Raw genomic sequence first — 15,036 nt, forward strand, 5'->3', positions numbered from 1 at the left:
GAGGCTTGGCATGGGGCAAGACAGATAAGAGAGCCTGCCTTCTCTGCTGGTTTTGTTAAATCCACCTAGATATTCAGGGCATGTGATGGCAAGATAGAGACGTGGCTGTTAAGAGAGACAGACTGCAAAATACCTGGTATGATGTCCAAACAAACAGAAACTCCAGTTTACAACATGACCATAGTATATAAAACAACACCATAAAAATACAAGCCAATCCAACTGCTTCAGCTTTCCTTCACAAAGCAATGGTAAAGTTCCTTTTTCCCCTGCAAGCGTGCTTGTAAGATTTACTAGGATGTGGTACCAAAGTCTTCATCACTTGTACCAAAAGACGGCTGGCCAGCAGCTCTTAATCCTAATAATCTAAGACTGGAAGGTAGATCCTTAATGGCTAAAAGCATATTGCAACAATACATGCACAACAGTTCCTGCGTGAATGCAAGCCCCCAGCCAGTTAAAAAGTGGACATAGCAATTTACTTGTAATCCTCTCCGAAACCTGATGGCATTTGTTTCTGGGTGAAAAAAAGTCAAGGTTGCAGAGTTGTGGTTTAAAAAAAATAAATAAATAAAATCACTAAAGCCTTGCCTATTTTGGAGATTAGCTCTTCACTTGTCCAGCAGCACCTCCTTGTTAGTAGGGATGCCAAGCCAAAAGCATACATTTTTGAGCCCTAGTAATTTGCCATAGGGTCATAATGTCCAATCAAAAGTTTAACCCAAATCTAAGAAAACAGCAAAATAAACCTATTCACTGTATTAAGCTACAAAGAGTAAAACTAAAAGTTCCAACTTTCTATTTCTTGGCAATATTTCTGTAATTGTATAATATTCTGAATATAATCTGCTTTGGGGGACAGAGTGTAAGAAAAGCTAACTGAACTAATATTCATCCCTAGCTGGATACTTGCAGAGAGAGGCTGCGCAATTCCATATTTCCCTTCAGTGAATTCTGAATTTTTGTCCCTCTGTTCATCAGTCAGAAAGAATGAAAATGTCTACCTATGTTAACTCAAAGGGAGTGCTGTGCCCCAGACATGACCACAACTGACATTCCCAATAGTCACTGGTTTAATGGACCACCGGTCTGTGGTTATACCCACAACTAGGATTTCATCTTGCAAGTTCCAGCACGCTGCATTTATTCCAGCTCATACATCAAATCTAATACTCAAAAGGTAAAAGGAGATGCTCAACATTTAGATTGCCATTGAAGGGAGGGTGAATATATCATACTGCTTGGGTGTCTGCGTGTATGTATTTGTATACAAGCGGAAAGTTGGAACCATCATTCAAGAAAAACAGTTGGCCTTTGAGAGAGGAAAAAAAAAAAGTTGTAAAAAGAATCAATTCCATTAAATAGCTCTATAAATCAATTCCACACAAAAATCAATGGAAAACTACATCCAGTAGATGCCAGGTAACTCCCACATGTTGTCAAGTGCAGCTGTCTGTGAAAATGGCCACACCTAAGTCCTCAGTCACTGTTGTTTCCCAACTCATGAAGTGATCACAAGTGTGATACTCATGTGTGCTCCCTCGCCCACCTCTGCGCATGCAGTCCATCTGATTTAAAAGCTGGGCACAGAAGTTCATTGGGAAAGCAATGGTCCAAAACAGGCTTTACTGAAAACGCCCATAAAAAGACTGTTTCAGTAAAACAATCCCCAAAGACCACAGCAAGACAACTTGACCAGAACTGCCTCCACCCCACCCAGACACACACAGCCAAGCCACTGACAACCGTCTTTTACTCGGCAGCGATCAAAACGTCTATAGCTCATTTTATCTGAGTATTGGATGTCAAGGGGTTTGAAAGGAGCCTTGGACACAAGGCCTTCAATTTCTCTAAAGTGCTGCCCAACCAATTGCATTAGTTAGCCCCTTTTTCCCCTCCCACTGTAAGGAGTAGCTGTCATCATCACTACATAAAGACGGAGGTGTCGCACTACCACCACTGTCTGGTTTCTGTTGTACTAAGTTATACAAACGGTTAAAACAACATGATTTTTATTTTACTAAAACTCAAGCTCTCCATGCGCATCCCAACAGGGACAGGAGTTCCCATACGATGCATCAGCCTTCATTTTTACTTCTGCAGCAACTGTAGCTTGCTACCATTTTATTTCACTTTTTGACTCATTTGGACGCAGTTTTGTTTTTGTAAAACAGAAATGCCCCTTTTCTCTTTCTGGGAGAGAGCAGAAACCTTTGAGGCCTTTCATTTTGTGATGGCAAAGCAGAAGGGTACAGAAGGATTCTGGCTTTCTTTAAACTTGCAAAAGAGTTGCATACTGCATACTGTCTTGCACTTTGTGGGTGCAGGTGTATGTTGCTTGTCCATATGTCTGTCTGCATGCAAAATTTAAGTATGTCAAATGTGAAATTTCTGCAGAGATTCAGAAACATTAAGCTGCTTAGCAGAATATTTATATTTTATGATTAGGCACATACACATATTCACTTTCAGTTATCCATATAGGGAGGCTGGTGTCTTGTTTTATATAAAGCACAAACTCATGCTAAGACCACAATACTTCCCAGCACGAGGAAGGAAATTAAATTAATGATCTGATCTAGTGTGAATGCTGCTGAGATTCAGCACTAATGATGCAAGATATTGAGCGCACTCAACACACTCAACTGGGTGGCATGAGGTCACTTGGAAAAAAGGAGTACAAAATGACACCAAAGCCTTTTTTTAAGGAAAAAAAAAAGGTAAGACAGGCCTGTTCACAGAACTGGGCTATGAAGAGAAAAAACTAAGAAATCCCCAAATATTTCTACTTCTTTGTAAAGTTCCCATCATTTTTGAATGGGATCTGAGGGGTTTCAGCCCATTAGACAATAGCCCGCCTTCAGTCATGGTCACAAGCTCTGCCAAGAGATCAGCCCGCTCAGTCTTGGGCAGCCTCCAGGAGGCCAATTCAGGAGCACAGAGAGGACATCCCGGTGTGCACACTAGATGTTTTTAAAAAAAACAAACAAGCATGAATTGTCCAACTGTAGGTTTCTAGCTAACCTCTGGCATCCAACGAAACAAAGCAGCAACACATCTCAGCCCTACTCCATTCAAAAGACCACTAGGACTCTCATGTTGGGCAAAAGAGTCATATGATAGACATCAAGCATGAGTCAAAGGAAAACAAAGGGACATCTCCCTTGGCAGAATACATTAAGATTTTCCTCAAATTGAAAACAAATTCTCCACTCTTCCCCTGCCCCCGTAGTTTATCCATTGCCATTAAGTTTCCCCACTTCCCCAGAAATTAAGAAGAGCAGAAGTAGCAGAGAATGGATGGACCCTCCCTCTCTGGTACTCTGTACTCAGTGTTTAGGTGGGTCTCAAGGGACATTTTGGGTGTACTGGATGGCTGGCTGTTTCAGTTATAAGAATCAGCATGAAACCCTACAGAGTTTGAGTGGAAAGTGGGAACAGGCAGCACCTAGGGGTAGGCACTTAAAAAGGGCTACTATAGAGAGAGGTACTTAGCTGTGTTAGTCTGAAGTTGGGCAAAAGGTAGGGTAAAGGTGCACAGCGATCAGAAGAGATGGACGAGTTATGTAGAAGGGCTGAATAAACAAGCAGACAGAATTTGAAGGCTTTAACAATATGAATTAAAAGAGAAGCCCACACAGAGATCCGAACCATGAATTGAATATGCTGCTAGAACTGACATGCTGCTGGAGCAAATACTCATACAGCAGTGTTTAACCGAAAAGACAAGTCGATTAAAGAGAGCACTTACTTATGAAAATTGGACTAAAGGAGAGGATTGCAAATAATTTTACTATTGAAATTGCCCTCCCAACCCATCTTTCAGTCATTCAAAACAGCAAAACGTAAATCCTATTTCCTGCCACAACAGAGCTTAAAAAAATAGAAAAAAGGTTATCTCATTCATAATACCTTATTTCAAAGCAGTTAATGTAAAACAGGATTATTGTGCTGGTTCATTCTTAGAGCTACATCGCTAAAACTGGATCAAGGCGGTAGCCTTCATTCTGCCAAATCCTAGAACAAGAGAGGGGGAAATATTTATTTCCCTGCTAGAGTCTCTGGAGAACCAGCAGGAGAAAGGCTCAAGGACCATAGTACCCTAAAAAGAATTGATGTCCATTCCCAAACAGCTTTAAAGTAGTCTGACATGTTTATATAGTTAATCACAACTAATTCTGCTTTGGAGGTGTTGCTCTTTCAGTGAATGATCTCCGAGTGAAAAACAACTGCTGTCATAGGGTCCATTTTACCTGTTTTACCATTGAAAAAGTTTCTTTTTGCAAACTGATCTCATTCCATTGACTTCTGCCCCTTACAGCATTAGGCCCACTGTAAAAACACTTAATAAATACAGTTTTTCAGATGATCGTTTTAGTATATCAAAGTAAAACACATGCATTGAAGCTTAATTGATGCAATTAACAGAGCAGAGGAATTTGGACTAAAGGAATGAGTTCCTTTCCCTCCCTCTCAAATTAAGGTTTTGCATTCTCATAGCATGGTTCGTTGTTAAAGAGGTGTCACATCCCTAGAGAAACCAGATCTGAAAGGCTGCTACACAGAACGTGCCACATCATGATCCATCAGAGAGAGAGAGAGAGAGAGAGAGAGAGAGGGGCTTTTGGTAGGTCATTGGCTGATATGATTAAGCCTATGTAGAGGTCTGAATTTTTCCCTTACAAAAGAGAAAGAGAGCGAGAGAGATCAAAACTGTTTAAGACTCCAAAAAAGGAGAGACACCTTGGAGATCACTAGGGACTTCACCCAAACATTGCAATAATTTACAGCAGTAGAAAACTCCTTGATGCGTGTCCAGCTAATACTGTGGTGACTTATTTCTCTCTCAAGCCTCCAAGCTGCATCCTGCAAGACTAAGTAAATAAAGACGAGCAAGTGCATTCTGTTATGTGCTTCCCAAGCTACACTCACAATTTTAAACTGAAGCGTCTCAATCAGCCTTGCCAGGATCCACCACTTCCTCTGCAGCACTAGAAGTTCTAACGTCAAAACGGAAAACTCTCCATGGGCAGCTGTCCCTTTCCTGCTAGGGCTACTCAGCAGCCCCCGCTTCCTGTGGCTGCTGCATCGCAGGAGACAGAAGAGCTCCTCTGGCTCCATTCCCCAATGTCAAATGCCATGCCATTGCCTGCATCAGGGTGTGGAAGCCAGAGAGACCACCTGGCTCTCCCTGAGCCTAGCAGCAAGCCTAGCAAATGGTAACATCCCCGCCCCGCTACACACAGAGGCAATCAGAGAAGCTAAGAACCAACACCGCATTGGGGCTCTGTGGCATAGCCCCATGGATGTAAGAACCGGAACCGGCTCCAGCTATAGCCCATCTCTTATCTCCAGCATTAGGAGCTAAGCCAGCTCCACGCCTGCCAAAGGGGCCTTTGCATTTCCAGGGAATCCCCACCAAATACAGCAGAGAAAATGAGTCCCAAAGTATTGATTGTGGCCACTTGATCCTTCCAAAATATACTGACTCACAGACCCGAAAGACTGGAAAGCAATGAGTGAGGGTTAGTTAGAATGGTAGGACGTGCTGAAGAACAAAAGCACTTTTCCCTACTTTAACTCCAGCTGACTTTTTCCCTTGGTAGCTTACCCAAAGGCCCGTCTGTGTATCTTAAGTGCTTTTTCCACTGTAGACCTCATTTCTGCAGCTGGATTAAGAATCCAAGCAAATAGCTGGACTTGCAGCAAGTCCATGTGTGGACGAGGCCTTTGCTGAGAAGTAACTTCAAAAGAAACCCATCGGCGGTTCTGCATTAACCCAGAGCTACAAATTAGGCCGGTCTGTGCAAATGCTTATTCCAGTAGTTGCAGAATCCAAGAGAAGCGCCTAAGCAAGCATCTGCAGAATCTGACCCGCGATCAGCCATCAACACGGCGCCCATTTGTGCCTTTGAACTGAAAGCCCTGCCACCAGGCACTTGGTCTAAGAGTCTTGTGAAGTGTCCTACCTCCCTCTGTGGCAGCAAGTCCAACTTTTTGGGGCAGAGTTCAGCACTGCCCTCAGCCTCGTATCTATTAGAAGCTGCTTCCTCCTGAATATTTGGTTCTAACCAACGAGGAGCTTGTGCTATTTTTAATTAATTGCTTGCTTGCTTGCTTTTCCTGCCAAAGCCGTGTGTTCGTATTACCTTTCCACTTCTTTGAAATTCAAGCACTCTCTCAAAAAGCCTGAGAGTTGCTAGATTACAGAAATACTTCCACTGCACATCACACCATCTTCCCTTCACACCCTGGCATCTCCTCCACTCTGAAGATTAAAAAAAACAGTAGAAAACAGAAACAATTATTTTTTCTAACATACACGTCCAATTAGTTCCCAAATACGTATCAAGTGAGTTTAGGCAAGACATGGGGATTTACTCGCTCAATGCCAATGGAAGAGCTCCTACCCAACACCCTAACTGCCCCTCCCCCTCCTGGAGAGGCCGAGCTCAGGGTGGGGGTGGGATAGCAGCCTGGCACAGCATGTAGTAGTTCCTATGGAAAAAAAAATCCTGCAACTTCCCTTGAAATGCTGTGCACCACATGCCACAAAGGACAGCTGCTACCTTCTCACTTACAAAAAACGTGACCTCAGCCAATCAATCTTCAGACCTAGTGCTGCAAGATACCTTCCCACTCACTGCTTGTACTAGGCAGAGCCACTGGAAGCAAGCAGTTTCCTCTGCACGGGGATGTGCATTGTTGTTGATCCAGGAGGGTTTGGGGGTTTTTTTGGTTTTTTTAAAGGAGGGTCGAGGAGAGAAGGTACAGATCAAGTCCCTTCAGACAGACACAAGCACAGCGCGGGTCTCCATATTACCAGTGCCGAGGCCGGCACAAGTCAGCAAATATTTTAATAATACCAAAGCAAACATACATCAATAAACCTGCCTGGACTTCATCTGGACTCCTCTCCTCTCCGTCTTGACTTACCAGTTCAACAGAGGTTAGAGCGTGAAACAAACTCAAGCCTCTGGCTCGTACGACTGGATGCACTGGCCATATTAAGTAGGCAGCCACTTGTAGAGGAGGCTTCTGCCAGGGCGCAGCTGGTTGCACACAGGCCAAACCCACATGTTTCAGACACCGGATCCCATTTCATCGGAGCCCTTCAGAATCCGGGAGATCGGCTAAGCATCCTAAATTAGTTTGCCTCTGCTGTGGTAGGAAGTATATTCGTCTGGTTAAGGGCCTGGGCTCTATTCTTGGCTCCGCCATGGAATCGCTGCGACCTTGAGAAAGTCACATAACCTCTCTGTGCCTAAGTTTCCTCATCTGTGGAATGGGAATGACATTCTGACGGGTGCCTGTGCAGCTTGTTTTACTGCATGCAAGGTACTTTAAGATCCTAGGAAGGGGTAAGCATTCAGCTACTCCCAGACATCACGATTTAGCTGTGACTCTACTACATATTTTTGTTTGCACATACCTCAGGAGCAGCTTTCTATTTAATAGATAACTATAAGTAAGGTCTAATGTCTTTTTTAACATTCAGCTCTCACAACTAATTGAACTATTAGTAGGGAAGTCAGGTAGTTGGCATCTGCAGATGTATTACACAACAGGAACAGCTACTACTACTCTCCTTTGCTAAATTTTACAGAAAATAAAGACCTTATGTCATTCAGCCATCTTCAAAACAATCACATCTGTCACACAGAGAGGCTAAGAAAGTTTCCCAAAATTACACATCAGTGGCCAACGAATTCTTCAACCCTGGTTCAGTGGGTGTCAGACCTTTTCACCAGGTGAACCACAGGCCAAGAGGCTGCCTTGTAGCCCTCTTTCTCATGGAGATGGCTGTCTGGGCCTCCAACGAGTGGCTGAATAACATCACCACAGCAGTGACTTACGCGTGGTAACCGGAAAATAAGAGAATCGGCTCCGTGCAACCAGCCAGCCGTCTAGTAACCACCATCAAAGTGGTGCACAGACCAGAGGAACTGCAGTGCAAGCCCAAGCTCCTTCCCTTGTAAGGAACCCCACCCCTGTCAGAGGCCAGCCCTTTTGAACACCTCCGCAATTTGGATGGATGCGCAACGTGGTGCACATTAAAAGTGCTCTCCTTGGAGTTCACTTACGAATGCTGCCAACCTGTAAACAGTACAGTCAGCTTAGCTGCCAATACAATTTTGACCTAGAGCAAACGGAAATGCTTTTCCAAGAATTTCCGAGACTGTTGAGTCACAGCGTAATGCTGGCACCGCACCACATAACCCAAGAGGAAAAACAAAACAAGACGAGAAACCACTCCCAGCAGATGAAACGGGGACAGGTGGTTGCTTTCAAATGATTTGGAGGCATTTCCAGGAAGAAGTGGGTGGTATAAGATAGTGTTTCCAAAAAAAATCTATTTGCTGCAAGGGAACCTCTTTAATATCTCTTTTATTATAACACAGCCGAGTAGGTTTTATACCCTGGACAGTACATTTTCATGACGATTTTGCAACTTTTAAAATAAGCCTAAATATCTGGAGTTTTGGAGATGATGCCCTGTCTTCCATGACAGGTCTGGCATGCCATCATAGTCTCAGGCCTTCCAGATACCCCAACGTTTTATTAAGATAATTCATTATTTGCATGATGGAAGCAGTGAGAGTCCCAGGTAAGGTCAGAGTCCTGTTGTGCAAAAAGAGGGAAAGATGAAACCCTATGACATAAAGAAACAAAAACAGGACATCTCACCCGCATTTTAAAGATAGAGAATTCGGACACAGGAAGAAGAACTGCCTTTGGTCACCAAGGAAGTTGTTAGAAACTGAACCCACCAGGCCATGCCAAAGAACTGGACACAGAAGTCACTAGCACTTACATACAGGCACACCTTAAAAACTTACCTAGGAAGGGCACACAATCTCCATCACGGGAGGTATTTAAGAACAGGTATTTAGGAACAGGTTAGACAAATGTCTGATAGAAGTAATTTAGGTCTAGCTGATCCTGCCTTGGGGCGAGGGGATGGACTAGATGACCTCTCAGTGTCCCTTCCCATCCTATTTTCCCTGATTGAATAGACCCCAGCAGGATGAGTTTCACCCTTCCTCCCCCCCCAAAAAAACATTATTATTACACCAACTCAGCAGTTTTTAAAGAGAATTTGCAACTCTAAAAATGTAGACACCTGGATAAATTTCAGTTGACAAGCAAAATGATTTTCTAACTAGTCTTAGCAGATACCAGCCTATAGACATCACAAAGTTGCAACACAACTGGCAGTCTCACAAGTCATCTGTCATCAGCCAACACTTCCAAGCAAGGACTGAAATACACTGGCACAGCTCTGTGTGTGTGTGTGTGTGTGTGTGTGTGTGTGTGTGTGTGTGTGTGTGTGTGTGTGTAAATGTATGGATAGATTCACTGCAGTGTACAAACATTGGTAGATACAATCCCTGCCCCAAAGGACTTCCATATTTTTCTGTGAAGACTAGGTTGCCTCAGGTCAGAAATAGCAGGCTATCAAGAGCTTTCAATCTGTTCTGAAAATGGACAAAGGGAGTCTTTCAGAGACTCAGAATGTCGATTTTAAAAGTTCTGTATAAAACACCAGTTAGTCCTTTTTCAAGGTGGATAAAAATTAACAATTACATTAACAATTCTATTTAAAGCATTTATATTCAAAATTTATATTCAAAACAGAGCATGCTTGCTACCAATTCTAAAGAAAGTCAAATCTGATCTGAGGAAAAGCACTGACTAAGCACCTGGAACCAGTTGGTTGAAGTCTGTTGAGGTGATAAACTAAGCTTTGACAGTAGCAGCCTCTTTTGCAGGTACAGAGAGAGTATTTTCTACTTTTCAGTTTATTCGGTTGAGTTCGGTGCAGTAATTAGTTGATACACAGTTAATAAACTGATTGGGAGATGAAAAAGCAGAAAAGTCTGTGCAACTTTTCCAATCTCCAAATAAAAACTAGGTGTTAGAAGCAGAGGTCTATTTGTTCTAAAAATCAGTCAGTTCAATTGACTAAAAACAGATCATATTCCCTTTGTATAAATGCAAAACCATGTTATGGGGGGGGGAAAAAAAAATTCAACCAGCACATTTAGTGTATTTTTAACTAATAATTTCAAAATGTGAGTGTTCCACAATTAACTGAGTTCATATTTTCATTCAAAAGCAGCTTATTTATTACAAGTGGCATATAAAAATGAATTCACTAAGCAAGTGACATTCACCATTTGCCATCACAATAAACTTATTTTAAGCTATAAAAAACTGCTTAAATTAGTATGTGGTGCATCCTCAAGGTTAGCAAAAGAAATAACTAAGTGTACAGGCTATATTTAGTTGGAAAAAAAATCAACACTTCTTAATCATTACTGCCCAGTGGGAATCAACCTCTCTTTAGGAAAATAACCAATACAAATGCAAAGCAAGATTTAAATCATGGTTTCCTTCCTACCAATTTAAATCACAATTAAAATCAGCTATTTAAACCACCAACTAAAATCCATTCATTCTGCTCTTTACTATACAAAAGGAGAAATTTCAAACTGAACTCAGAGACAACCCAGTAGCAACCTGACAGTGCACAGAAAGCCTGTATATCAGTGGCTTTTATTCGGGGATACATAATGCCCATTTCAGAAACACCCAATACTCTTTTTTTAGAACAGGGTACAAGCCTTCATTTCATAGCCAAAAATCTTCTGCATACAGGGGCATCTTAAGACAACTCACAGATTAGCCAGGTTTATAAGAAAAGCATCAAGAGGCACAGTACAGTAGTCTCTATGATAGCAGATTTAAACGAGCCAGAACATCACATACCTCTTTTAAAACCTGGAACTTGCAGATGCTGGTTTAGTCTTAAGAAAAGTTTACCACTTAAGACTGCAAGGGAAGAGAAGGGACGGTCAGCATTTGTTACTGAAAGCTACCCGTCTCCTTCTACCAAAGAGACTGAAAGACAACCCTCTCAACCTGGATGATACAGAGTGCAATGCTTTCTACCTCTTTCAACCCAAGCACAACCCGTTTCTAAAACTTTAGAAAGGAGAAAAGAAATAGCTCATCCTGCTTTTGGGTCTATTTATATTAGAGCAGGGGTTTGTTACATGTACCCCCGCAGGTACTTGAGAAGGCCCTAGGGGGTACATGAGGGCAGGAGGGGATGGAGCAAGGCCCTGCACCATCCCGCGCTGCCACACAGGCACCACCCACCTGGTCAGGCGCGGGGAAAGCTTGCATGCGGCAGCTGCCGCCGCTCTGCATTCAGCCATGCGCCACCCCGCCGCAAAAGGGTTGAAAACCCCTGTATTAGAGAAACAGCTCACACACAGGTGACTGCAGTTGTTCAGCAGCAGACTCCCTACACTTCTATAAACTATCTGCAGTACTGGCTGAGCAGCTAAAGAGGAGGAGAAAGGACAACTTCAGGACCTTTGCCATGTAGGCCACTGGCCCTGGTGGAAAATTCTCTTCATCACAGTTTTTATAACAGCACTAAACAGTTTTGTTCCATCTACATTAACGGCAGACCCACCTTCGGCACTAGCTGAATGAAATCCACTGCCAACCACCTCTTCCCCCAGTAGATCTGTTTCCTAGTGCAGACAGAGTTATATGTTTGGGGGGTGGGGGGTGGTGTTAATATTAGTCTGTATGCAAGGCACTGTCCTGTCCCTTCAATTCCTGCAACTCATTCCATCATTCCTGGATACAGTCAAATTCCCTGCTTTTCCAATAACTGCAAACAGAGTTCTTGTAATCGCAGATCCCAAGCAAGTATCCCTCTCTACCCTTCCCCAGCCAAATAATATGGGCTCAATGAAAGCATGAGGGCTGTCATTTCAATAATGTAAAACCCTGTTGCTTCCACTCCAGAACAGCTGACTTGAAGTGCATGCTAGGCTGTGCTTATTAACAAAATGAGAAATCTGATATATAGAAAGAAAACACTATGTGGAGATTAATCCTGGATTGCAGTTTGTGGCCAACACTGGGCCTTCGTCCAAACGCAAATGAAAAGGAATGAAAATTTTTCCCACCTGTCACTTAAAGCAGGTACAACTACTGTAGTGTAATAGTCCCTTACCTACAGTTATTGTAACAATCACTTTTATATCAGCTTTAAATTCAGGACTGACCTCATTGTGCTTCTTCCTTGTTTATCTAGAGCCAGCACTGAAGGATGAGTTTTCTTTCCAGGAACTGCAAATAAAAAGTGTGACTGACTAACAAGTTTGGACAGTCAGCACCTAACACTCATCCAGCAAAGAAGGAAAAACATCCTGGGCTTCCCATTGCCATTCTGATGAAAGTCTGATGGGCTCACTTAGTGGGAAAACGCAACTCTAAAGGAACATTTTGAGATAAATTCTAAACTAGCACAAGTGGCAGTAAAATATTATACGTATCATTCTGGCAGCTTAAAAATAGTTGCTTTGCCATACTACTTGTAACACAGGAGACTGAATTCTCCACTGCAATGCAATATCCCTGTTCTCAGTACTACAGCAATGTAAACTCATTCAAGCTGCTTTACTGGTATAGTCAGTTATTTTCAATCTACAGCCAACCCACTAGGGAAGTCTTTTTTTTTTTTTTTTTTTTAAAGATATTCTCCTGCCCCCAGTTGGGCCAGGACTCTGTTGTTGTAAGCAATTCCACAGCTGAGCCCTGTTAATTTTTCTCCAAGCCCAGCAGGGTAGGCATGTCCACTGATGCTGAAATGGTCCCCCTTCTCATTGAGCTTTGCCTGTCACAGCACGGCCTACGTAATGGCTGCATCGCAAATGCAATTCTGTTTTCTCCCACTCTGAGACCACATCTGCTGCTGTGCTGAAAACCCAGAGGCTCACTTTGTGGCAACGATCACTGCCATTAAACCAGAAGCAGCAGCAGCAGCTTTTGGGAGCAATGAATCCACTAGTTAAGGGACGAAAAGTTTGATTTCTACAGTGCAGTGCATAAAGACACTCTTCCTATCTGACAAACCATGACACATCCATCAAACTGGATGGTAGAGCAAAACACTGTAATCAATGCAAATAGGTATTCCGATTCCAAAGCAAGCATGCATCCATTTTTAACCATTATCCTATTTCTCCACATCTATTATCAAGGAGCATAGGTTGGAATCAGCACAGTTACACTTTTTATTTTCTCCAAGATGAAAAAAAAAAAAAAAAGAGTAAAATACAATTTACAGCTGAAAGGGTTTTATTACTACAAGCTTTAAAGATGCTGGAAAGAAGAATTTGTAGCAACATCCCCTGTTCACATTTTGAATGCTCGTATTTGCTCAGCACTTTTGAACCGCTGCGGCTGTTTTGAGGCTTTTCAGTCCATTCCACCTCAAAACCGATCAGCCATTTATTAAAAAAACAAAACCCAAAAAACATAGAATGTAATGCTGTACTCATCAAAGCAAATTGAACCATACACCCTCCAGGACTGAGGCCTCCAAACCCCCTCTCTTTCCTGTCACACACTAGCCTCTGCCAAACAATTCAGTCCTGACACTACCAAGTATCACGTGATACCAAGTGCTCCAAGCATCTTGCGATACTTATTACTATCTACACATCCATAAGTCATTCTGCCCAGCAACATATGCAAATACTAACATGAACCATTTCGTTATGCATTAAAGATGTAAAACTCTCTTGAATCTTGAGTGAAGGGAGCTTATTATGATTATGATGATGATGATTATTATTATTATAAAGAAGGGGGGGAAAAAAAAGGGAAAAAACCAAACAAGGGGATGATTTTGTTTTCTCTCTCTCCCCCTTAGAATACACAGGGCGAAGAAAGAAAACAATTGCTAGTCTCCGATTACTCTCTTCTGAACCCCACCACAACACGCAATGTATTTTAGACCCAGAGCAGCAGGATTTTAGGTTCAGTTTCTTTACCCACGTTAGACTGGAAAGTAACAAATGTAAGAGGTCGCTTATTCTTCACACTGATCCCCCCAGAGCTAAAATGATATGTCAGTGGCAGGTGGCAAGTTTGAAGGTTCTTCCCCTCCCCCCACACACACCCTTTTTATTTTAATAAAATATAACAAAGGACACCCAGATTTGACCTGGTGGGTCAACCATCAAGAGTTAAACTGATTTCAATAATTAGACCTAGAATGTCAGGCACTACTGCAAATAATTGCTCCTAATGCTTTTAGGATTAGATTGCTAATGAAAAGGCACAAAAAGGAGGCCACTTGCAGTTGTGGAAATAAGTCAATTTTCCTTTCATATGTCATTTTCTCCACGCAGAGTTGCTGCGATATGATCCCAAGGAGCCATTTACGGTTCCCTCCCCTGAATTGCTCCCGCACGTACAAGAGGTCTCTTAAGTCGCACAAAAATCCTGCTCGGTGCCGCCGATCTGGCCAGTGCCTTTATTAACATAATCGGTATTTGTTCAAATTTCAGGATGCTGCCTGGTGACAACTGCTCCGCTGCTCCCCGCAGCAGTTTCCCCTTCGTCAGCAGAGCGCAAACAGCGGCCTGGCCATCATTTTTTTTTTTTTTGGACCGAAAGCAGCTGAAAAGTGAAAAACTGGCCTTTTCCTACTAAATTCCACTCTTCTCACTGCTTCTCTCACAAAGGGATTGTAGCCACAAAGCAGCAGCATCTCCCCCCCGCAGCCCGACTTGCGCAGCCCTCTGCTAAAACACTGGGTTTCGCCCAGAACTGGCTGGCTGGAAGCCTTCCCCTGCCATGCTGCAGCCCCGCCAGTGCCCCGCGGGAGCAGGGGGCTCGCAAAGCCTGCCCTTCCCCTGCCACGAAGTTTGGAGGAGTTGCGGCAGGGCAGAGCACAATGAGGTGCGGGGCCCGCGGGCTCCACGCTGCGTCTCTGCCGCTCCTGCCTCCCGGGGGAAGCACCGGGAGAGCCCAGCTGGCCGCGCCGATAAGGGCCGAGCGGGGCGCGCTCCCTGCGCCCGCGGCCACCCGGGACAAGCCCGCGCGGGGCCCCCGGCCGCTCCTCCGCGCGGCACGGCGCTGCGCTCACCCCCCGGGGGCACGGCAACAATGCGCCGCGCTGCTTTGTAGCCGCGACAAGGGGAAGAAAAGAGAGACAGC

The 15,036-nt window shown here is 43.5% G+C and overlaps 1 protein-coding gene across 7 annotated transcripts in view; it reads right to left on the reverse strand.

Annotated features, from left to right (window-relative positions):
- Positions 1 to 15,036, reverse strand: part of HIC2 (HIC ZBTB transcriptional repressor 2) — a 99,990-nt gene that overhangs the window by 83,877 nt on the left and 1,077 nt on the right. The window contains exon 2 of one of the 7 annotated variants that reach the window (XR_003093547.1): positions 8,378 to 8,622. The exons of the other annotated variants lie outside the window; for them this stretch is intronic. The gene's annotated coding sequence lies outside the window, so the exon portion shown is untranslated. Of the gene's footprint in view, positions 1 to 8,377; positions 8,623 to 15,036 lie in introns of those variants that run through there. 7 annotated transcript variants of the gene reach the window in all.

The sequence above is a fragment of the Alligator sinensis genome, unplaced genomic scaffold, assembly GCF_000455745.1.
Source record: "Alligator sinensis unplaced genomic scaffold, ASM45574v1 scaffold570_1, whole genome shotgun sequence".
Classification (NCBI taxonomy): Eukaryota; Metazoa; Chordata; order Crocodylia; family Alligatoridae; genus Alligator; species Alligator sinensis.